Genomic DNA, 26,099 nt, shown 5'->3' on the forward strand with positions numbered 1-26,099 from the left:
AATTGTTTGTTTAATGTATGCAGACGATATACTGATCCTAGACTTAACACCTAAAGGTTTAAATAACCGTCTGCACGATCTTCATAAATATGCTGAGGCACACCACCTGAAGATAAATGTTCGAAAAAGCAAAGTAATGTGAATGACGGGTAGGAAAAAGTTGAAACACGCTAATTTCCCATGGTCGGTGGGAGGACAAAGATTGGAAGTGGTCCAATCTTATGTCTTCCTCGGAAAAGTTGTTACGGGCAATTTAAGTGAGAAGGCTCATATAGACAATATTACGCGGAAAACAATTATTCAAGGCAGAAGTCTTGTCTCACTTTATAAGGCTACTGGCAGAAGGCACTTTTCTATCTTGCTGGAGGTTTATCGAGCAAAAATTCCAGCATCATTACTTTATGGTATGGAAATAGTTGATATAAAAACTTGGGGTTTCTTAAACTCTACGGAAGGCAAAATTCTGCGTAGTCTTACTATGGTCAATACTGCGAGCTCCATAGCCGCATTTAGAATGGAATTCGGCCGACGTAGTAGTTGGGTTCAAGGTTTAGCGGGAATAGTGCGTTGGGTTTTTAATCTTGCACAGGAGGACCCAGGCACTCTAAGATATATCATAAAAACGGAGCTGCTTGAAACTTTAAAGAATATTCGTCAATTTAAAAAAAAATTAGAACTGCAGTTTATCTACTTCAACTTGACGAATCGGTTCTATTTGCTTTATCTAAACATCAGTTGAAATCCATCTTGAAGTTGGCCTCTTGGGAATTAAGCTTCAGGTTGGATAGGAAGTCACGTACCTCGAAAAAAGGCATCCATCTGGCCATTGATACCTGCCAAATGAGAATAGCCCAACCATATGTCACCTGGAACCTCCCTCATGGAGTACGGCGATTCTTGTTTTTATTAGGCAGGATCTACTTCCGTTGAATTCTTTGATGTCCAGATGGTACAGCTCCTCAGCTTTATGTGATCTCTGTAATAATTCAATTCAGGATATTAATCATGTCCTCTTTGTGTGCCAGGCTCTACTTGCGTTCAGGCGCAAGTGGTTGAGACCCATTTGTCTTCAATTAGGTATTTCCTCTGCTAATTCTTTTTTAGATGCCATCTATAACCCCCTTAATGAAATGGTTAGCTATAAAATGTTTAACTTTTTTAAATGTTTCTTAGTTTTATATTAAAAAGTTGGAAATGTAAATTTCTATTCTGTATTTTATCCATGATTGTATATAAATGTAAATTTCTATTCTGTATTTTATTCATGATTGTATGTAAATGTATCTAATTGTTCAACTTTTTATGTGGATCTCATTCGAGTTCCGAAACCATAAATAAATAAACTTGAAACTTGGAAAGACCACTGACTTGGACCAATTAATGCCCAAACCAGAAAACCTCTCAAATTGGACATACTCCCTCAGTAGCGGCGAAAGATAGTTTGATGGCTCCCGGACATAAAGTAGCATATCGTCCGCACAAAAGGGAGACTATTAATGGGCGTTGTCGGAATTGTAAAGCCGCGGCCAAATGCTTTTGGCGGAGCTTGCGCTTCAGGGCTTCTATCATCAAGGAGAAGAGAATGGGAGACAGGGGACAGCCCTGTCGAGTGCCCTTTCTATAGAGAATAGGGACGAGACCCTGCCATTGACCCGCACTCTGGCGACAGGTCCGCTATAGAGAACTCAAATCCATTGGAGAAAGAAGGGGGGGAACCCCATTCTGCTCAGGACAATGAACATATAGGACCAGTGTACGAAGTCAAAGGTCTTTGCTGCGTCAAGTAACAGAGCAACGGCTTGAAAGTCAGGTTCAAAATAATGCAGCATGCAAAATAATATACTCAGATTATGCTTGGTGGATCTCTCCATCACAAAACCCGACTGGTCTGGCAAAATCAGCAGGGGCACCAAGGGTTGAAGTCTAGTGGTTATCATTTTTTCCAGTATGTTGGTGTCAATATTTATGATGGAGAGAGGTCTCTACGATTCCGCACTGATTAGGGGGCTTGTCAGGCTTCAACAATGTGACTAGCAAGGCTTCACGGAGCGATGGCGGCATAGTCCTGCAGTCATACGCCTCCACATAGACCATCAACAACCGGGGAGCTAAGATTGGCCTGGCAGCTTTACATGTAGGCAAAGCCATTATAGCCTCCCGCACATAGTCCTCCCCAAATGGCTGCACTAAATATTCACGATGTGCATTGGACAACCATCCCAGTGCCACATCGTCCAGGTAATCATGCGTTTCCTCATCGGAAGGGGACTCCAGGGCTGCATAAAGATCGGTATAAAATGTCAATACTTCCTCACAAAGCTCCTCCGTCGAGTGCTGGGTCATACCAGAATCGTCAATAAGCTCATTTGTTGGCTCTTGGCTTCGGGGCTACCTCAGCTTCTGAGTAAGTATGGGCGTAAAATCCATTCTACTCGCGGAATTTGCGTTTTTTGGGCAAATTTGCAGTCCTCAAATCACGCGAATTTGCCCAAATATCCGCAATTCGCAAGCTGGTGGATTTTTTTGCTTGGTCACGCTTGAAAAATACAATATCGTGCGCGCGCGGCGCTGACTTAACGTGATTCTGAGTTCGCCGAGTTGTTTTTCTCCCGGTTTGCGTGTGCTGCGCCATTTTGGATCTTGCTGCATGATCGCATGAGAGTTTTTCAACCACGAAAACGTTATCGCGGCCCGCCATCTTGCACAGCAAGAGTTTGACAACTCGAGTACGTCAGAAGGGCACGCATCGTGGGAGTAAACAATTGCGAACACGTAGATGCGGCGCGCAGAGGACTTCCGGCGGGAGATTTCAACAGCTCGCTTTCCCGAACTTGTAAAAATTGCAATTCTGCACAAGAAATCCACCGCAGGCAGCATTAACCTTCTGAAAATGATGATTTTGATCAAAATAACTCCTCAGATTTACATTTGGCTGCACTTTTTTGTGCAAGGAGTCCATTTTGGGGGGGGGGAGGAGTGTCCCAGAGTCTCCAACTTCCTGTTCCTGTCCAGCAGGCTCCTCCCAGTGCTTTGTCCATGTCCTGGTCACTTTTGTTTATGTGGATCTGGAGCTGGAAGGATTACTTTTCGTGGCTGCTTGATATTTGTATTTAAGGATGTGGTATCTTCCGCCTTGTTTCTTCCCCCCGGCGTCTCCGCATTCAATGGAGCTGCTCGCGGTGACATCACTTAGAATGTCACCGCGACCAGCGTTCCAAGGCGAGCGCCGGTAGCAAGAGAGAATCCGACTGTTCGGAGGGTTGCTGTGGCTGAGGTCGTTCAGTTTATACTTCTGTCCTTGGACCTAATAAACGACTCATGTTTCCTTAACCTACTGTCTCTGCATTTTGTGGCCACTTCCGCAAAGGACTTTTTAGACTCTGGAGTTTGGATCACTTTTGGATTTGAGATTTTACAATTAAGTTGGTGTTGTTTGTTTGGGGCATTGCAGTTGCTGCAACTACAATTTATAAACTTTTACACAACTTTAAAAAATATATATTGTGGGTAGCCAATCTCATTTATGTCATAGGATTTTAGCTCACTGTTATATGTTTTTTAATTTTGGGGTGCCTGTAAAGCCACACTAGCCAGTAGGCCCAGGGGTAGGCCCAGGGGTAGTGAGTGGTGCATGGACCGAGTCTTTCTGTGGGGTGTCTTGAATTTAAACATTATTGAGGGCATGAATGACATTGGATTGGGGTGATTTTTGTGTGTTTTTTTAACTTTTTGCCAGGGTGTTGTTGGGGCATGGCCATGTGGGTGGGGGCCCTTTTGAGGCCTGGTCCAGGCAGGGCCTGCCATGTGGTGGGGGTCAAGGCTCAAGGGGCCATTTTGAAGCCAGGCAGTGTGCTCAGGCCTGCATTCAGTTTGCCTTGCTTTCATTCATTATGCCCAGGGGTACTCAGTGGTGCATGGGCCAAGTCTTTCTGTGGGGTCTCTTGAATGTAAACATCATTGAGGCCATGGATGGCATTGGATTGGGGTGATTTTTGTGTGTTTTTTGACTTTTTGCCGGGGTGTTGTTGGGGCATGGCCATGTGGGTGGGGGCCATTTTGAGGCCTGGCCCAGGCAGGCCCTGGCCATGTGGTGGGGGTCAAGGCTCAAGGGGCCATTTTGAAGCCAGGCAGTGTGCTCAGGCCTGCACCCAGTTTGCCTTGCTTTCATCCATTATGCCCAGGGGTACTCAGTGGTGCGTGGGCCAAGTCTTTCTGTGGGGTCTCTTGAATGTAAACATCATTGAGGCCATGGATGGCATTGGGTTGGAGTGATTTTTGTGTGTTTTTTTACTTTTTGCCGGGGTGTTGTTGGGGCATGGCCATGTGGGTGGGGGCCATTTTGAGGCCTTGTACAGACAGTGCCTGCCCATGTGGTGGGGGTCAAGGCTCAAGGGGCCATTTTGAAGCCAGGCAGTGTGCTCAGGCTTGCACCCAGTTTGCATTGCTTTCATCCATTATGCCCAGGGTACTCAGTAGTGCATGGGCCAAGTCTTTCTGTGGGGTCTCTTGAATGTAAACATCATTGATGCAATGGATGGCATTGGATTGGGGAGATTTTTGTGTGTTTTTCAACTTTTTGCCAGGGTGTTGTTGGTGAATGGCCATGTGGGTGGGGGCTATTTTGAGGCCTGGTACAGGCAGGCCCTGGCCATGTGGTGGGGGTCAAGGCTCACAGGGCCATTTTGAAGCCAGACAGTGTGCTCAGGCCTGCACCCAGTTTGCCTTGCTTTCATCCATTATGCCCAGGGGTACTCAGTGGTGCGTGGCCAAGTCTTTCTGTGGGGCCTCTTGAATTTAAACATCATTGAGGGCATTGATGGCATTGGATTGGGCTGCTTTTTGTGTGCTTTTTGACTTTTTGACGGGGTGTTGTTGGGGCCTGGCCATGTGTGTGGGGCTATTTTGAGGCCTGGTCCAGGCAGGGCCTGGCGATGTGGTGGGGGTCAAGGCTCAAGGGGCCATTTTGAAGCCAGGCAGTGTGCTCAGGCCTGTACCCAGTTTGCCTTGCTTTCAATCATTATGCCCAGGGGTACTCAGTGGTGTATTGGCCAAGTCTTTCTGTGGGGTCTCTTGAATTTAGACATCATTGAGGGCATGGATGGCATTGGATTGGGGTGATTTTTGTGTGTTTTTTTACTTTTTGCCAGGGTGTTGTTGGGGCCTGGTCATGTGGGTGGGGGCTATTTTGAGGCCTGGTACAGGCAGGGCCTGCCCATGTGTTGGGGGTCAAGGCTCAAGGGGCCATTTTGAAGCCAGGCAGTGTGCTCAGGCCTGCACCCAGTTTGCCTTGCGTACATCCATTATGCCCAGGGGTACTCAGTGGTGCATGGGCCAAGTATTTCTGTGGGGTCTCTTGAATGTAAACATCATTGAGGCCATGGATGGCATTGGAGTGGGGTGATTTTTGTGTGTTTTTTTACTTTTTGCCGGGATGTTGTTGGGGCATGGCCATGTGGGTGGGGGCAATTTTGAGGCCTGGTCCAGGCAGGCCCTGGCCATGTGGTGGGGTCAAGGCTCAAGGGGCCATTTGAAGCCAAGCAGTGTGCTCAGGCCTGCACCCAGTTTGCATTGCTTTCATCCATTATGCCCAGGGGTACTCAGTGGTGCATGGGCCAAGTCTTTCTGTGGGGTGTCTCAAATGTAAACATCATTGAGTACATGGATGGCATTGTATTGGGGTGATTTTTGTATGTTTTTCGACTTTTTGCCGGGGTGTTGTTGGGGCATGGCCATGTGGGTGGGGGCCATTTTGAGGCCTGGTCCAGGCAGGCCCTGGCCATGTAGTGGGGGTCAAGGCTCAAGGGGCCATTTTGAAGCCAGGCAGTGTGCTCAGGCCTGCACCCAATTTGCCTTGCTTTCATCCATTATGCCCAGGGGTACTCAGTGGTGCATGGGCCAAGTCTTTCTGTGGGGTCTCTTGAATGTAAACATCATTGAGGCCATGGATGGCATTGGATTGGAGTGATTTTTGTGTGTTTTTTGACTTTTTGCCGGGGTGTTGTTGGGGCATGGCCATGTGGTGGGGGCCATTTTGAGGCCTGGACCAGGCAGGCCCTGGCCCTGTGGTGGTGGTCAAGGCTCAAGGGGCCATTTTGAAGCCAGGCAGTGTGCTCAGGCCTGCACCCAGTTTGCCTTGCTTTCATCCATTATGCCCAGGGATACTCAGTGGTGCATGGACCAAGTCTTTCTGTGTGGTCTCTCTTCTATTAATTTAAACATCCATTTTGGATTCGAATTGCAATTTTTATTTTGTGTCTTTCCGTTTTTGGGTGTGTTGTTGTAATAATAATAAATGCAATGCCTAGTTGCAAATATTTTTTGAAGCACGACATATGCAACATTTGTTTAACTGATGTTCCTCTGGCTTCCTTTCCTTTTATGTGCACAAGAGAATCACATCAGTCATCGTTCATTATCATCCATGCCAGGAAGAAGTCCTGCAGCGGTGTGTGCAGCACAACGTCACGTGTGGCCACAGACAACTCTGCAACTCGTGCAACTGCGCCCAGCTGTTCGGACATCTGAAGAAGATGGGCCCAAAGAAAGGTGGCCGTAGCTTCTCTAGCCAAAAAGTTGCCAGTGCCACTGCCAGTAAGAAGGAGCAGAAGAAGCAAGTGGCGCCACTTACCAAGGAGACTGGTGTGCCCACAGACACTTTTTTTAGGGAAAAAAAACTACGCCTGCAGCAGCAGCGGTGTCCGCCGGGGACCAAGCTGGGAGCAGCACCCCTGCTTCATTGGGCTCAGTGCCACCACGCCGAGTTAGGTCCAAGGCCATGAGTGCTGCAGAGGCAGCCACTTTAATTGCTCAATCACCATCGACCAGTCATGTTGGCTCATCGCAAGAAAGTAGCATCCAATCAACGCAGGGTGTAACTCATCTGACGAGAGTTCAACAACCACATCCGGAACGACAACCGCAGGTGCAACTAGTACAAGCGCAAGGAGAGGCGCAAGGAGAGGCGCAAGGAGAGGCGCATGGAGAGGCACAACTAGAGGCGCATGGAGCGGCACAACTGCCCACAATGCTTGTTCCTCCAGAAGTAGGGGCACATCAGGAAATTAAGATTCAAGCGGAGGTATCATCCGAGGAAGCCACTCCTCCTGATGATGATCCATTGTCTTCCAGATCCCCAGCAAGAAAAAGGTCATGGAGGGCTACTACTACAAGTTCTTCTTCAAGCCCCCTTCCTTCTGATGATCTTGATGTTGATTTGAACCCTTTGAACCCACCAATGCAGTCTGAGAGTGAGGCACGCCATGAGCCGACAAAGGTAGATAAGCCTAAAAGGAAGGTTCCCGCAAGGCTTTCACTTATGGCTGATGATGACGACGAACAACAAGTGGTGTATTCTGCTGCTGATTAACCGTCTGACGACGACCCAGTCATCACAGTCGTCACTCCAGCCCCAGCGGGCATGCAGCAGAAAGACATTTTGACTCTATCCCGAATTGCTGCTGAGCATGATGTGGGCCGCGTGGCACTGGTACCACCACCATGTTAACTACCACACCAAACGACCTACAGCTTCCATATTTTCTCGTCAGAAGGGCCGGCAGGGACCTCCATCCAGCTCGACCTCCATTACCTCAAGTAGTGGTGCTGTAAGTGCACAACAGAGTCAAATTCAGCCACGCCCATCCTCTACTTCATCTAGCATTGAAAGTAGCACCTCCACCAACAGCAGACATCTCCAGTCCCCAGTTTGGAACTTCTTTAGTGTTAGCAAAAAGGCGGAAAACATGTTTGTTTGTTCAATTTGTAAAACTGTAGTTAGTTGGGGTAAGCTTGGTACCAGCTATGGTACCGGAGGCCAGAGAGGTCATCTCCAAAAACACCACACTATCATTTGGGAGGTGCACATAAGGAAGATCCGGGAAGCCAAAAGTACAACAAATCCAAATGTATCCATTCATATTGCATCTGATGATGACGAGGGGCTGATCGTGCAGGGGGGAAGTGAAGACCGACAGACATTTTTTCTGGTACACCCAGTACCCCGGGCAGTAACACTGCAGCAGTAGCGCCCACACCGTCTACCCCAGCAACATGTATGAGCCACACTAAGAGTCTGGAAGAGACACCAATGCGAAAAAGTACATCAATGAGCCTAACTGGTTTGAAGAAGTCTGCATCATCATCATCATCACGTAAAATGGTCCAGACCACCATTAAAAGCATGTTTTGGTCGGAGGAGCCATTTGAACGCAAAGCTGGCTAAAATGCTAGCACTGGACCTTCTCCCTTTTTCTTTCGTGGAAGGTGTTTGTTTTCTAGATTTTGTGGCAACAGTCTGCCGTAAATGGAAGATTCCTAGCCGTTCCTATTTTGCCAGAGTTGCGGTTCCAGCACTACATGAAGATGTGCTGGAAGTGATTGGGTCAGCTTTGCAGAAGAGTGCTGTTCACACTATCCACCTGACAACAGACATGCGGACCAGTTGCCAAGCCGTGGATTACATGTGCATCACTACCTACTGGGTCTCTTTTGCAGGGGTTAGAGAAAAGATGTCTACAGGTGTTGACCCTGCCACAATTTTTCAAGCGAGTCAGAAACATGCAATAGTAGCCATGTTTGCCATGGAGAAATCTCATACAGCATTAAACATTTTGGATGAGTTTAAGAAAAAGGTCTCTAAATGGCTGGTGCCAAGAAGTCGCATGATTGGTTATGTTTCCACGGATAATGGCAGTAATATAGTTAAGGCCATGCATGATGGTTGCTGCTTCAGAGTGCCGTGTTTGGTGCACTGCATTAACATTATTGTTCAAGATTTCTTGAAAAGAGAAAATACAGGCAGCAAGTTACTGACCACCTGCCGAAGAATATGCACACATTTCAGCCATTATTTTAAGGCCCGGAAGGAGATGAGGATCATTCAACGTAGCCGTGGAGTGCCAGTCAAAGGACTTATCCAGGAGGTGGCAACACGTTGGAACTCAACCTTCTACATGCTTGAACGTCTGTTTGAGCAGTACTTGGTAATCAATGAGTATGTCAATAGCATTAACATACGGTCTGCTGCTATGAAAGACATGAGGCTAGAGCCGGAGGAATGGGACCGAGTTAAAAGCCTGACAGACATGCTTCGTCCTTTTGAGGTCTTCACCCGTGAAGTCAGCAGGGAGGATTGTAGTTTGGGCAAAGCTATCCCATTGTTGTTCATGCTAGAGCAACAACTTAAGGCGGTGTCTTCAACGTTCCGAGCTGATGTTCACAAACAAGACGCCTATCGGTTGGCAGAGAGCTTATTAAGCCACCTACTTGTCAATGAAAGGCTTAAAAAAATACATTCAAACAACATTACATTTGTGCCACTATTCTGGATCAATGGTACAAAAAGGCACTGACCAGCAAAGTATTCATTCCTTTTGATGAAGAAGATGTTTCAAAGTGCAAACATTGGCTAGCTGTGTCAGCCCCTCGGTTCGAAAAAGACCAGCAGGAAATTGAAGGAAACACCACAAGTACTACTGAAGCAGCAGGCCATCCGGCGTCAAGGTCCACTTCTGTGGCCGAAGGCAGTCACTTTCCCTCACAGCCGTTATCGACAGCAGCAACAGTATCCTCGTCATCATCACCTACACCAGTCCCAGCCATAATATTGTCGGAAGCGGATTGGATAAGTCAGCAAGGGTTTGCTCACTTCACTGTTGATGCAAAGGCAACACATGGTACGCAAAGTGGAGCACCACCCAGGGAGGCCCTTGAGTGGATGGTGCAGGCCTATCTGGATGACCCAACAGAGATCTACATTGATCGTGACCCATTGGTGTATTGGTATGTGAAAAGGCCTCACTGGCCACTGCTCAGCAGGCTGGCTATAAATTATTTGTCTTGCCCACTCGAAAGCGTGTCTTCGGAACGAGTTTTCAGTGCTGCTGGTGCCATTGTCACTTCAAAAAGGTCCCGCCTCTCCCCCAAAAATGTGGAGAGGTTAACAATGATCAAGATGAATCAGGACTTCATACCACCAGATAACAAAATACATGAATCCAAGCAGGAAAAAGAAGATATCGACTTAGGTGACCGAAGCTCTTCTTTGTTAGCTGACCTACTCCATGTTCAATTCACAGAGTTTTAGGACGAGCTCTACTTCCCTGACAACTAGGCTTGAAAAACGTACTTTTTGTTTTCTTCCGTCCTTTTTGACTTTTATTTCTGTGTGTCTTTCTTTGATTTGCAACTTTTAGCACAACAAAACTTTAATCACAACAAATCCATCAGCAGCACTGTCTTCATCTTATTTTCCATATTGAAGGTGCCGCTGTCTGCTTTCCTGAAGTTCAAAACTCAGTCATGCTCCTCTATCCTCCTCCTCCAGACTCCCCCGATCCATTTCCCTCAAGGCACATGGCCGGATTATGCAGAAACTGTCGCTTCAGACTGCACCTTCTGAAATTGACACGAGAGGCTGCCCTGTGGCCCTTCACTTAAGAATAAGATGATGACAAGTGGAACAGGTAATGAATGATGAGATGGCATGCAGTGGTGGACAACACTGGCTGTCTGGCTCTGATGAAAGCAATTGTTGTTTGTTTGTTGTGCATGAAGTGAATCCTATCTATGTGTTCTGCTATTATTATTTAATCTTTTACACACTAAATGCAACTCAAGTGTACTCTGTTACCTTGTTTAATACAAATTGTACTTCTACTGCAGGGGCCAGCCACTACGTTGCATTTTTCAATATGGAAAATGTCCTTGGACTCAGTGTGTAGACAACATTGAGTTTGCCAATAACATACCATGATGATGATGAGTCTTGATGATTAAAGTTACATATTACCAGTCACTCACTGGAATGGATGGATCATCATCATTGTCGATTTACAGAAGAAATATGGATTTTTCGTGAGTGGCAAACAACAGGTAAACAAGTCAACAACAACCACAGCAGACCTACATGTCTGTCTAGTCGTGGTATGGGAGTGGTCGAGCCAGTGTAGGGTATGCCAGAGACCAGACAGCAGTTCATGAAAAATAGTGGCTATGTGGCTTGCTGCATAAAATGAGATATGCTTTGTCTGGCTTTGTCAAAGAGGTATGCTGCATCATCAGGTTGGTTCACTCAGTGGTGCCTGCCTTGACCGTCTGCATGGCCCTTTCCTGCTGTGTACAATTACTATCCTTGAAAAGGAGACTCAGAGTACGCACTTTAGAAATGATGCCTGTATGCAATACTGTCGCCTCTGAAACTGTTATTTTTGCACTACATACCATACCTTATATTTTTTCTCAGTGCTGTTTTAATATCCCTTCCTGTTTTTCCATCAACAATTGCAGGCCGGCTTTTACATTGTAATAATAGAAACAAAACGATTGCCAATGCTGAGACTGACTGCTTAGTTTGTTAAAGGGAATTCATAAACCTAAACATGTAATTCAGCTTTAAAGATTGCTGCTTATTCAAACGTGAACTTTTTAATTCTTATTTATTTTATCAATCAACAACGATATTTGTTGTGCATTTCAGTACAAAACGATCCTAGACATAACAATAGACAAAATATTTGCACACCCTGTAAAGAAAAAGCTTTTAAACCAAATTATTTGGCAACAAGAATTCTGTACATTTGGCCAATTTCCCATTCATATCACATTCATACAAACAACCATCCTACAATTCAAAACAAAAAGGTTCCTTATTTAATGGTTTTGTAAAGCGCGTAGTAACTCCGAAGAGCATCCCAGCGCTGGTCTGCTTCTCCAGGGGTTTTAGCCAACTAGTGAGATTATATTTGCGGGAAAAGGAAGGTCTTTAAGGTCTTTCTGAACTGGAGATAGTTCGGTTCTGTCCTAAGTTTTCGGGGTAACTGGTTCCATCGCTTCGCCGTGTGAACCGAGAAGCGACGGCCACCGGTCTTGGCTTTTCTCACTCTAGGGACTGCAATAAGATTTTCTGCATTGGACCGGAGATCCCTCTCTGCCCTGTATGGGATTAAAAGTTCTTTCAGAAGAGGGGGACCGTTGTTGTTGAGTGTTTTGTGGGCCAGACAGAGGGCTTTGAACAAGACCCTTTCTCTGACTGGGAGCCAGTGGAGAGAGTTGAGGGCTGGCCTGGCGGAGGATCTTCCAGGTGTGCCCGTGAGTAGGCGGGCTGCGGCATTTTGGACTTTCTGCAGTGAGTTCAAGGTGGCTTCAGGAGCTCCCAAGTATATAGCGTTACAGTAGTCTAATCTTGCCAGGATTAGACCCTGGATGAGGAGCCTCCTTGCGGTCTCTGGGAGCAGGGGAAAGATCTTCCTGCAGGCTCTGAGTAGTCCAAAGCATGTCCCTGCGGTTCTCTTTGCCTGGGTTCTAAAACTCATGTCTTTCTCAATCCACACACCAAGGCTCTTGACCTCTTCCTTGGGTGCGGGAGGGTCCCCTAGGCACCTGGGCCAAAGGTGAGATGGTAGAGAGGGCCCATTGTGGCCCATCAGGAGGATCTCAGTCTTGGACCCGTTCAATTTTAATGAGGAGAGATTCATCCATCGGTGGACTTCGGAAAGGCAGCTGTGGAGGTCGGATGGGGCGTGGTGAGGGTGGGAAAGGGTAACGACCAGCTGAGTGTCGTCGGCGTAGTTGATGACTGACACGCCGTACGAGCTGACCCTCTTCTCCAGTGGGGCCATGTACACGTTGAAAAGTGTAGGGCTCAAAGATGAGCCCTGTGGCACTCCACACCGGAGGGAGATGAAGGATGAGCAGCTGTAGTTTTCCCGCACCTGGAAGGAGCGTCCAGTCAAAAAGGATTCAAGCCATTTCAAGGCCAGACCCTTTAGTCCGATCTCTCCCAGTCGGTGGGATGATCTACAGTGTCGAAGGCCGCACTGAGGTCTAGGAGGATCACTGCCACTGATCTTCCTGTGTCCAGAATGCTTCTGGCCTTCTCCACTGCTGTCAGGAGGGCGATGTCAGTGCCCTGACCTGGACGGAACCCTGTCTGGGAGGCCGCTAAGAGGTTGTTGCTTTCTAGGTAAAGCGATAGTTGTTTATTTACCAGCTTCTCTGCGATTTTGCTGTTTCCAGGGAGAAGGGATATGGGCCTGTAGTTGGCGAAGTCCTGCGGGTCTAGAGAGGGTTTTTTCAGCAGACCTTTGACTGCTGCCGCTTTCCAGCTGGGGGGGACAATGCCCTCTGAGAAAGAGGAATTGATCAGGGCCGTGAGAGGGGGGATGATGGTATTTGACACTTTTTTTAGGAAACGGAGGGGGGCAGGGTCAAGGGGAGAACCACTTTTAATTGTGGCCAGCGTAGCTCCTACTTCTTCCGTTGTTACGGGCCCGAAGGTGTCCAGGGAGGGTTGGGGGGCTGGCGGCAGTGGAGGATTGGCGATAGTGATGGTAGGATCCGGCTGTGTGGGGTCCTGTTCGGGGGGGGTATGGTTAAGAGAATGTTTTGGATCTTCTCATCGAAGAAAGTGGCTAGTTTTTGGCATTTGGTTTCAGCTGCTTTGGGATCGAGGGGTTTGAGTGGGGGGTCGGGGGCTTGGAGTAGTTCTTTTAGAACTGCGTAGGTTTCATGAGCCGAACAGGCCGCGTTTTTAATTCTGTCCTCGTAGAAGCTAGTTTTGATGCTGCGGAGCTCTTTTTTATAGGATTTTACCGCGGCGCGGAATGCTTCTTTCCGTTCCTCGGTTTTTTCCTTCCTCCAGATACGTTCATATCTTTTACAAGCCTTACGTAGCAGATTGAGTTCCGGGGTATACCAGGGTGAGGGATTGCCACATTTATATATGTTTTTCACCTTTGAAGTAACACAAAATCTTTAGGGGTTCAATAAATGAAAAGGAAATTATTTTCGTATATTTAATGTTGACTTCTTGGATGACAAGGGACCAGGTTGGTCGATGCGTTTCGAACCACTACTGTTTTAAGGGTTCTCCTCAGGACCAAAAACTATCTAAAACAAAACGACAAAACAACATATTTTAGACTATCTCAACTTGAAAACAGAGACCTTTGGCCTAAGGTCTAACAACACCCCCCTCACGATGCTTCCCTACCTTCAGTTAACCACCATCTATTTGGGATTCTTGAATACCATTATCCATACATCACGTAAGACAACTCACTGTAGAAGGAAAGTAAGTGATATTCAGATACATAGAAAAAACAGATTGACTGCGCTATTCTACTGTGTTTCTCGAAGCTTACCAAGTAATATGTGATTATTCCTGACGGTTGTACTACTTACTATATGTTGTTTGGTATACTGTCTCCAGTCTGTCCGCTGTGTAGACTCGAAAAACGTCCTTGACTCCTATAAGTGGAAAGTTTGTCACATTTACTCTCTCAGACATCCTGTGTTTGGTCAATTACGCTAACACCACTGGAATGCTTACCCCTTGCTGTGGAGTCCTAGAGTGCTGACTCGCACGCAGTGTCCGCTGCTTCACTCGCAGGTCTACTGTGTTCCTGAAAAACAGTTCAAAGTGTGCCCGATATTAATTTTCTTTCCCGTTCACATTCATCTCGCTCGTTCTCACGCCTTACGGTTTTTAGTCTTACCAAGTGGGTAATACTTTTCTCTTCTATGTCAAGGCGATTAGATTCCTGTTGATCGAATGTGGGCGTTCGAATGTCAGTGTTGCGTCGGGCGGGGCTATTGCGTCCTGTGTGGACACGTGCTTAACGTCCGGAATTGTGGATGCTGTAGTTTTTTTGTAGATGCTGGAATTTTATGACAAAAGGGAGTGCATGAGTTTGTGAAGTCTCTCCCTCCTTGGAGGGGCTTGGCAGGAAATAATTACTTAAAGTTGCAAATGGTACTTGGAATGTAAAGGTCAAAGTAGGGACCACAACCAGACACCCCAACCGGGCATCAGCCACAGATGCAAGGTAGAGGCTTGGGACACAATTATACAATTATAAAGGTCTAAATATTTCTGAGAATTCATTAAGGCCGTTGATGCCAGTGTTGAATTTCATAATCAGGAGGGCTTCTCTTTGGTTCAGACGTGCCTCCAAGTCCCCCCCGAGAGGGTCTTTGTCGATTTTTGACAAAACTGTCCATCTCAGCTCGTCTTCCTTATGGTTTTTGGTGATCCAATGATTGACAAGTGGCGCATTCTCAACTCGTCTACGTATACGTGATTTATGTTGTGTAATGCGTTGTCTAATCTCCTGGGTTGTTTTTCCGATGTATAGGCTCGGAGCCTGAGGCAAAACCTGCCGTTTGGACAGTTTCTACGGATCCGTAGAAACTGTTCAAACAAAGAAAATTACTTCTATTTTGCCAATCAACTAAAAGACCGTCTCCTACAGCGAGGATACCCAAACAAGCTATTAAAACATTCCCTCAAGAGAGCATGGTGGACACCGCGGGAAACTTTGTTGGAGAAAAAAATCAAACCTGAACTGAATAGATCTGTTTGTGTTACCACTTTTTGCCCCAATGCACATCAACTGAGGAAACTAATCACATCTAACTGGCATTTGATTAAGGATCTACATGAGGATTGTCAGACACCACCATTGTTTGCATTTCGGAAAGAAAAAAGTGTCGCCAATCATATCATTCGGGCACCACTTCCGTTGGAACAAACTCCATCATTGAGGAGCATGTTGGGCCTAACCCCCGTGATTGGACATCATAAATGCGGAACGTGCACGTGCTGTGACCAAACCATTGAGAACTCGATTTTCTCATTTAATGAGATACACTGGAAACATGGGGTATTTACCAATTGTAAAACCAGAAATGTTATTTACAGAGTCCTATGCCCTTGCCCGAGCCTATACATCGGAAAAACAACCCAGGAGATTAGACAACGCATTACACAACATAAATCGCGTATACGTATACGAGTTGAGAATGCGCCACTTTTCAATCATTGGATCACCAAAAACCATAAGGAAGACGAGCTGAGATGGACAGTTTTGTAAAAATCTACAAAGACCCTCTCGGGGGGGACTTAGAGGCACGCCTGAGCCAAAGAGAAGCCCTCCTGATTATGAAATATAACACTGCCATCAATGGCCTTAATGAATTCTCAGAAATATTTAGACCTTTATAATTGTATAATTGTGTCCCAAGCCTCTACCCTGCATCTGTGGCTGATGCCCGGTTGGGGTGTCTGTTTGTGGTCCTTACTTTGAACTTTACATTCCACGTACCATTTGCAACTTTAAGTAATTATTTCCTGCCAAGCCCCTCCAAGGAGGGAGAGACTTCACAAACTCGTGCACTCCCTTTTGTCACAAAATTCCAGCATCTACAAAAAAACTACAGCATCCACAATTCCGGACGTTAAGCATGTGTCCACACAGGAAGCAATAGCCCTGCCCGATGCAACACTGACATTCGAACGCCGACATTCGATCAACAGGAATCTAATCGCCGTGACATAGAAGAGAAAAGTATTACCCACTTGGTAAGACTAAAAACCGCAAGGCGTGAGAACGAGCGAGATAAATGTGAACGGGAAAGAAAATTAATATCGGGCACACTTTGAACTGATTTTCAGGAACACAGTAGACCCGCGAGTGAAGCAGCGGACGCTGCGTGCGAGTCAGCACTCTAGGACTCCACAGCAAGGGGTAAGCATTCCGGTGGTCTTAGCGTAATTGACCAAACACAGGACGTCTGAGAGAGTAAATGTGACATACTTTCCACTTATAGGAGTCGAGGACGTTTTTCGAGTCTACACAGCGGACAGACTGGAGACAGCATACCAAACAACATATAGTAAGGGATACAACCGTCAGGAATAATCACATATTACTTGGTAAGCTTCGAGAAACACAGTAGAATAGCGCAGTCAATCTGTTTTTTCTATTTATCTGAATATCACTTACTTTCCTTCTACAGTGAGTTGTCTTACGTGATGTATGGATAATGGTATTCAAGAATCCCAAATAGATGGTGGTTAACTGAAGGTAGGGAAGCATCGTGAGAGGGGTGTTGTTAGACCTTAGGCCAAAGGTCTCTGTTTTCAAGTTGAGATAGTCTAAAATATGTTGTTTTGTCTTTTTGTTTTAGAAAGTTTTTGGTCCTGAGGAGAACCCTTAAAACAGTAGTGGTTCGAAACGCGTCGACCAACCTGGTCCCTTGTCATCCAAGAAGTCAACATTAAATATAGGAAAATAATTTCCTTTTAAATTAGTGAACCCCTAAAGTTTTTGTGTTACTTCAAATGTGAAAAACATATATAAATGTGGCAAGGAACCTTTTTGTTTTGTATTGTAGGATGGTTGTTTGTATGAATGTGATATGAATGGGAAATTGGCCAAATGTACAGAATTTTTGTTGCCAAATAATTTGGTTTAAAAGCTTTTTCTTTACAGGGTGTGCAAATATTTTGTCTATTGTTATGTCTATGATCGTTTTGTACTGAAATGCACAACAAATAACGTTGTTGATTGATAAAATAAATAAGAATTAAAAAGTTCACGTTTGAATAAGCAGCAATCTTTAAAGCTGAATTACATGTTTAGGTTCATGAATTCCCTTTAACAAACTAAGCAGTCAGCCTCAGCATTGGCAATCGTTTTGTTTCTATTATCTTAATGGCTCAGCCTTGCTGAGTTGGAGCCTGGACCCATCACTGTTTCTAGGCTTTTACATTGTGCCATGGGAACAACATCAATCCACAATTTCTTATCCGCCAGGCAGGCAGTGGACTGTGTGTCTGGTCACCAAGATTGATCGACGGAGCGTCAGATGGAATCAATGGAGGAGTACCGCGAATAAGATGAATGGCTGGATGCATGCAACTGCCCAAATTGGACAGGAAAACAACAACATACAGTTACTTCACTTCTCCTTATCTTTTAAATAACTTATTGTTGTGAACTTCTATGAGTGAGACTCTCTGCTTCAAATTCATCCCTACAGATATTTCATAACTTTCTTTGCTATTTTTAAAACTAATGTAATGTACTACTAAGTCATTCTCTCTCTGAGTGAAATTGCTTAAATACAGCAGCCCTGTACTGTCTAATAGTTTAGTACTACTTAGTAAGTTGTAGTTAGTACTACTTTTCAGTAACCGAACCATCCATTTAGCAAACAACTTCATGCATGCACTTCCTTTATGTCCCTTAAAAGATTTATGGATATCTTTGTATCCAAAGATGTTTTTCTTCATTTGTTGTTTGTCCATGCTGTGTTTTTTTTCCTATCTCCCACAAAACATTCCCAAAAAACCCCATTCCTATCCAATTTTCAAACCCTAACCCTCTTCCCCCGAGCTGTGTGGTTTTCATTGAGGTGTGACTAAATGACAGCGATAATTCCACACACTTGCTGAGGAGGATAAGGTGCAAGCAACCTCCTCAAATCCATTTTAAGGCAGCTAGATGAATCCTAGGATATTGTAATTCTGCTTAGAAAAACACCAATGAGTATTTTCAAATCAGTTCTGAATTTCATGCCCACCATCGATTGGATCCATTGTCAACATCATCCTCCTACATGTCAAGACTTGTTACACTGCTGTGTCACTGTCCTTGTTGTAGCCATAATAATCCATGCAAATTTTTTCCCCCATACTTATCTTCAGCATTGCTTAGGCTACAAATATACTGTTCCTTCTAATACTCCTCTCAGGCCACTCAATGTCTCATTATTTTCCTTTGTTTTTCATATGCTCCTACTGCTAGTGTGGTACCACTCCTACTACCACCAAAACAATGGAATTTCTGTCCTGGATGGATTTCATGGGCAACCATAATCGCCATTTGCCATGCAGCCAGCGCTGTGCCTAGCTCTATTCTCAAACACGAATTACAGGTAAGATCAGCATTTTGGGGAGGTAGAATAATGGACTAGGACTCGGAGAAGAGGAGAGACTGACAGTAGTACTAGTAAAGTACTAGTAGACCAATTGAATTCACTAACTCTGTTAGTGGCACTTTTGTACATTTTTGGACGTTTTAGATAATTTATGCTGGTAAGTTTGAAGAAACCAAATGTGCAGTAACCCCTGCCCACCACACCACAAAGTAATATGAACGCGTACACTGTTAAAGTATGTAAAATAAATAATTATATATTCAGCCTAACAAAAATAAACTAGTCCAAAGACCCCAACAACCCCCCTCCCTAACCCCAACAAATGTCCATTTCAATGTCCCGCAAAAAGTCCCTCAGAATCCCCAACTCCAAATTCCCACCCCCCCAACAGTCTTTAAAAAGGGACAAGGGACACAGTCACTTCCGGCGGTGTCCTGTGGACAGGTGGTCCCGCAGCTCTCTGTGGAGGTCCTGGAGCTGGTGCTTCTGCTTCTCCACTGTGTACTCCAGGTAGTCCACTCGGCTGCGTAGCCGGCGCAGGCGTGCCATCCAGGCTCTGGGGAGGCAGCTGCTGGTTTTGTTGCAGCTGAGCGGCGGTGGGAGGCTGTCGGACCACGGCGCCGTACTGGAGGCTGCTGGCTGGTGGAGCCGGGGGCACTGGAGGAGGATGCAGCTGTTGCCGCCTCCTCCTCCTGTTCCCGAGCCCACAGCAGGTGATATTCTACACAAATGGCCACCAGATTCCGGGACCTGGCCCGGACAGCCATCTCCTTTCTAGTGAGCTTTTGTGGAGTATCTATATGAAGAAAGAAAGAAAAATACTGTAACCAATACTGTTTAACAATAACACAAAATAATTCAACAGAAGGTTGTCTCACAGTAACACTAGCAACTTGCAAGCACAGTATAACATTTTGGCATGTATCTTTCCGCCGACTTTGTAGGCCTGTAACATTAGTGGGGGTTTGAGGAATTCTACTAGCAGCTCTATGAACTCACTACACAGTCAGAGAGTACACCAGTCTTCTTCTTTCTTTCTCTAGTTTTGCTAAAGAAATTACTTGTATGTGAACTTGTGGTAGCCGGCATAATGCCAGCGCAGTCAGCTTGTACCCAAGAAAAACAGACACAAGCCATGATGACGCAGACTCGCATTACTTTAAGCAGTACATGCAGGTGGGGATAGGGAAGTTCTTACTTTTCTATAGTGGTGGCACTGGCCATACTTGGTTACATCAAGGGCTACTGCTCAATGTAATTTATATTTTGCACTGCCCCCCCCCCCGGGCCTTCAGTACTACAAAAGGTAAATGAAGAATATTCATTTCTAAACTCGCAAAAAAAATCTGCAAATTCGCACAAATTTGCGGATTATGTGGACCCCGAATTCACTTTCACACGAATTCGCGTACCGCGAATTTGCAAATTTCACTCAGACTTACTTCTGAGCGAGAGAGCGGCTTAGCCGTCCACCTTCCCCATAATACCGCGCTATTCGACGCCTGGAGCAATGCCGCAGCTCCTGGTCTACAGTGTCATTGTGTTCAGTGACCAGTTCACGGATCTGCGCAAGTTTATCCGCCGTTGGATCGTCATCAAAGGCTCGCTCCAGGTCACTGATGTCTGCAGCCAACTTCCGTATCTGGCGCCTAATATCTCGCAGTACTCCTACCTTCGCCCCTATGAACACCACTCTGATGGTGACCTTGAAGGCCTCCCAAAGAACTCCCGCACTATCCACCGTGCCCTCGTTCTCCTTAAAGTAGTTCCCAATCGCCTCCTCTATAGTGTGTTTAAACACAGGATCTCTCAATTCAGACGGCTGGAGCCGCCAGGCAAACTGCGGAGCTCTATAGTCAGGGAACGTCAACTCCATGATCACTGGAGAATGGTCGGAAAGTGTTCTGGCTACGCGACAAACACTCTTAACCCAGTGACACACCTCACCTGAAATCAGCCAGTAATCAATGCGCGACCAGGAGCCATGCCCCATAGACACACATGTACTCTCACAAGCTTCTGGGCGGCGTGAGTGCCAAACATCCTGCACATGCCCAGCATTGATCAGACCCCACAGCACCTCCGATGCTCTCTTATGTCGGATCTCACCTGCGCCATGTCCATCCTTAAACATGTCAAGGTACACATTAAAATCTCCTCCCCAGATAATTTCAGCAGGAGGAAACTGCATGAGCCTTCGTCACACATCCGAGAATAACTCTGGATCATCCACATTCGGCCTGTAGATGTTCACTAAAACCACGCTCTCACCCCCCCAACCTACCATGCAGAATCACACACCGACCACTGTAGCCCGTTTCAGTTTTGATTTCGTTAAAGGGGACACCTTTCTTCACCATTGTGAGCACACCTCTTGCATACAAAGAGTAGGAGGAGGAAGCCCGCACTCTAGCCCATCGGGCCCCAACATTCCATACCGATGCCTCAGTCAAATGCATTTCCTGGAGGAAAGCGACACTCAAGCCCATTCTATCCAAGCCTGCAAACACCATCCTGATCTTCCGGGGTGAATTCAAGCCAAGTGGCAAATTTAATAGAGCTACCCATTAACTGGTGGCAGGAAAGTCAAACAGCAAATGTTATATGCAAAGCAATGCACCCTCAAATCACAGCCAACATTACACATCTTATCTGTACGCCTGGTAACAAACAACGAAAAGTCTCCCACCCCCAGTTCCCAACCCTGCCCCCCCACCACCCACTTCAGCACCCCAACCATGCAAAAGCCATCCCCAACCTAAACCTCCCCCCACAACAACAATGAGCAAGGTTTGGGGTACACCCATAAGAATGGGGCACAGATGCGCAACGCTCCCGCATAGCAGGAGTTGACCGAGCAGTCAGTATGGAAACATCCCAGATCTATGTGACCAGCTCTGTATGTACCGGTGGGGTGGGATAAACCACCAGAAATCTAAGCAAAGGCAATGTCACAGGCCTAGGTGGTCATGAGTCACATGTAGGCATTAAGTATCAGTGTAATCACAAAAGTAGGAAAGAGCAATGCAGGTAAAGCCCCCCATTACCGGGCCAAATAGAAAAAACACCTGACAACCTGATCATTTCTAACATTTCTATACATGTGAAGACCCTCTCTCAGATAATCAGAAATATTTAAAGGGCCTGTAAGAAAAGGGAACATGAAATCTTAGAATTATAGATAGAATCAGGCATGCCTGGGAGCCCTCAGTGCAGCAGTTCCAATACGCACAAAGAAGAACCTTCAGCTCTCAGCATCCTCCTGTTCCTCCCCCCCAGAGCCTCCGAGGAGGCCCGCTTTCTGCGTCAATTTTTTTGCATAGTCCATTGCAGCCTTAGGGGAGGAAAACATCTTGTTGTCCAAAGCAGCGCCAATGCGAAGGCGCGCAGGGTAAAGCATGGCGTAGGGGACCTCTTTATTACGCAAAAACTGCTTCACAGTGTCGAACTCCCTCCGCGTGGCCTGGACTGCAACTGTGAAATCAGGGAAAAAAGCAAGGGTGTTCCCTTGATGCACTATCATCCCCTGCTCTCTAGCCAGACGCAGGATTGTGTCTCTGTCCCTTTAGTTCAACACCCTGGCTATTATGGGACGAGGGGGGGCTCTAGGAATAGGGCGAGCAGCCAGCGAGCGGTGGGCACGCTCCACAATGAAAATATTAGAAAATTGTTCAGTGCCAAAGATGTCTGTGATGAGGCGCTCCATGTAGGTCTCTATCCGGCCTACATTCGTGGATTCTGGCAATCCCGTAACGCGGATGTTATTGCATCGGGACCGCGCTTCCAAGTCCTTGTTTTTCGCCTGTATGAGAGAGAGGACTTTCTCCATATTCAGAGCCTTATCAGTAACAGTGGACAGGCCAACCTCTGCAGCAGAGACCCTCTGTTCCACTTCCCCCATGCTTGCACTTTGTTTTTCTAGCTGTGAGTACATGTGATAAAGTCGGTGGTTGATTGTTGCTGTAGCACCTTCTATTGATGGTAGAGTCCGCTGCATAGCAACTAACGTGGCCTCCAGAGTGGGGGACCCATCGGGCGCTGCATCCACCTCCGAATCTGAAGCGGCCCTCTGTGGGGTCTTAGGATCACGTTTGGACTCAAAAGAGAGTTTAGGCTGTGACCTATCCGACCGACCCATGGTATAAATATGCCTTCATTTGCCATGGCAAACCACGGTTCGGCCACCTACTTGCACGACCCAGCTCGCCAAGGCAAGTTCGGAATGGAGTCAAGTCCCCGCCTGATGCACTGACCAGACGCTAACATCCTCCTCACAGAGAATCCAGCTCCAGTGTTTCTGACTCCCCTTGCGGGGTGTTAGAGATCGAGACCCGGAAAGAAATTCCAACCTCTCTCATTCTAAGGGACTCTTGGCAACTCTTGGCAAAACTAAACTATAGCTAGCTATACTTTAGTTTACCACACCTACTTCTTACCTCGTACTACACTTAGGTTAGGTAAACTGGGGTAGAACTATTTAGAGGCACCAGATGAGTATTCACATTTTAGTCGGTGTTATTTAAGTATGTATATATATGAATATATGTCATAGCTACAAACCATGCTATTGCAGTATTATTTTATCTTACTGCTAACTCTGTGGGTATTATACTTCACATTCTGTCTTACGAATGTAGTAGTTCATATCTCTTGCACGAGAAATAAGACTGTTCAATAAACCCTTTTTATTGAAACGCCTGTTTATATATTTCTGTGTAAACTCTGTAGAAACGAAGCATGCACGATTGACTGAGTGAAACTGTTATCTTTTGTTTCCACGATTCTGAGACTGTTCGGATTCTAAGGGAAACAAAGTTGTCATGTTTATACAGTTGTCAGAAACGAATCCATTCTTGTTTATTCGAGAAGTTTCTAGTGACGTCTGAGTGAGCTGTCACAGATAAGTAATTAAGTGTAATGTACTCAATAGAGATATACTGACCTCAGCCCTATGTCAAATCTATAGTGTATATTATTCCAATGCACAGAGCATATCAGGGATATAGGAACTACACTATACTATGCATGGGGACTAACTATGTACAACTACTAAATCGACCATCTGGTGCGGTTGCCGACATTGACCAGAATTTACTTCAGATTATGATTATGATCTAGGATCAATGAGTAATATTCAAATTATAAAGATCAACAACTTTTGTATTGGAACCCTAGAAAAGAAAAAATATGTGTCTGAAACAAGGACGTTATTGAATTAAGAATTAAAAATAAGCCCTGAAGAAGTCTTAAGACGGGAGGCTTGGCTACTTTTGGAGGATCAATTTTGTAAAGAATTAAGGATTTCAAAATTAACAAAAGCGTCTCCATACATCTGATTACAATCTATCTAATGTGATCTAGAACTCCTGTTGAGACTTAATCAATACTGTAATAGTCTATCTCAATCTCGACTGATTATTGGAGCTAATTAAAAATAGTGAGTGCTGATCGCCTTTTGTTTCTGATTGTATGGATATTCTCCACTGATGGCAGATTAGGAGGCTTTCTCCCCTGATTACAGCACCACTCAGATACTATTCCCACAGTGTAACAGGTGCGGTACCTAATATCTATGGTCTCCTTTGTGAATTGTTTGCATATAAACAATGGTGTATACACATAGATAAAATATGTTTATTATCTATATTCAAGCTACAAAGGAATTAAATAGGGCTTCTTTAGGTTGTGTTTGGTGTGGATTACTGCTCAAGAGAGCATAGGGGTCATGTTAAGGAGTGTGTGAGAATTGACTTCAAGGCGTAACCAGTATTGTGTTAAAAAATATTTTCCACAGTGAATGGGTGATTAGCTTAGGTTGAGGGTCGGAAAGTGATAAGAAAAGGGAGAACAATTCAGGGAAGGTGGGACTATTCCATGAATTATCTGTAGATGCACAGTCACCATCTTTGTAATGGGCAAGTTGTATGACTTTGCATAAAGCCTAACTGTGACTATAGTGAAAGTTCTGAAGTTAGGGGACTAGAAACATAATTTGAAGTTATTTGCAGAACAAGGACTCTTATAAGGAGGATAAAATAGGGAAGAATTTAACACTTAAGTGGAAGATTTGTTCACCTGTTAATTATTGCATGTGGTTACTATAGTTGATACTAGAAGGCACAGTCAAGCGATGCTACGCCTGCTACCTGCACCACAGCCGAAAGTGTGTCTGCTGTTAGTAAATCATGTTTATTAATTCTGCCTTGATTTAATAAGAATTATTCTTGTCTCTTTCTAATACAGCATGACCTACTATATTTTCTTGTCTGTATTTTTTATTTTCCTTCTTATCTGTTTCAGTGAGCCATCATACCTCATTTTGTTTCCTTTCATATTCCATTTAATTTCCTTTCCATATTTACTACTGTCTTCTTCCTTATTTCCCTTTTCTGTCACTCTTTTCTACTTATTATTGCAGCAAGCAAACTCTCGTTATCCATGTTTTATTTTTTTTCCCATCCCAATCCTGCTTCTCTATTGGTTATTTATTGTTTAACTGCACCTTTCCTGGCCATTAACTTCTTGTTTAACAATTTTACAGCATTTACTTTTAGACTCTGTGGATTTTTTAAACTTAAATCTTTCAAAGTGTTACTTGGGTTAATCATAATTTCAAACTCTTCAGGTATTTTTCACTTCTGCAAATATTATGGTTGATAATGCTTTAACTAAATGTTTTTTCTAGAGCCAATCCAGATGGAGGAGGATGAGTAGACCAGAGTCAGAGGGCACAGTAGGAAGTATCTGCTGTAAAAAGTGGTGAATTAAGATCCTTTCTTAATGGCACCTGCTGCATTTGTTAACCCCAACAAGGTATTCCTTCCTTGGGCCTAAATTTGCTTCCCAGTCCCTTTTAATGTATTCACCTTACTATGTGTGTGTCTCTGCCTCTCAGCAATTTAAATTAATCAGTAAAAGTGGTCTCTTGCCTACCTATACCAACCAGATCCCATCAAATTACCATCTCCGATTGTCCCTTCTGGGTACCTATGTGTTGGAGGCTGCATGCACATCCAGAGGCTGCTTTGCATTTCGCTTCATGCTGTTCCACACAGGCCTCTGTCTAGCTCATAAGGCCGGCCAGCAAGCAGCATTGTTAAGGTAGGCCAGAGTCACCATTGACCTCAGCAGACTCAGCACCCACCAGCTCAGGGAAATGGAGGATGCGATGGCGGATGCCTACAGACTTCCAGGTAACAATGGTTACACACCTGTAGCTGAGGGTCACTATGATTTTGTGAATGGCTTGGAATTTGATGGAAGCTGCTGTTCAGAAGCAGCTGGTACTTTACGATGACATTTTACATCATGTTAAAGGAATTGGTCCTTATTCTTATCTGTGGAAGACAATGGAGATGCCTCGAAGTTAACCAGAC

Source organism: Lissotriton vulgaris, chromosome 8 (genome assembly GCF_964263255.1).
Source record: "Lissotriton vulgaris chromosome 8, aLisVul1.2, whole genome shotgun sequence".
NCBI classification, from domain to species: domain Eukaryota; kingdom Metazoa; phylum Chordata; class Amphibia; order Caudata; family Salamandridae; genus Lissotriton; species Lissotriton vulgaris.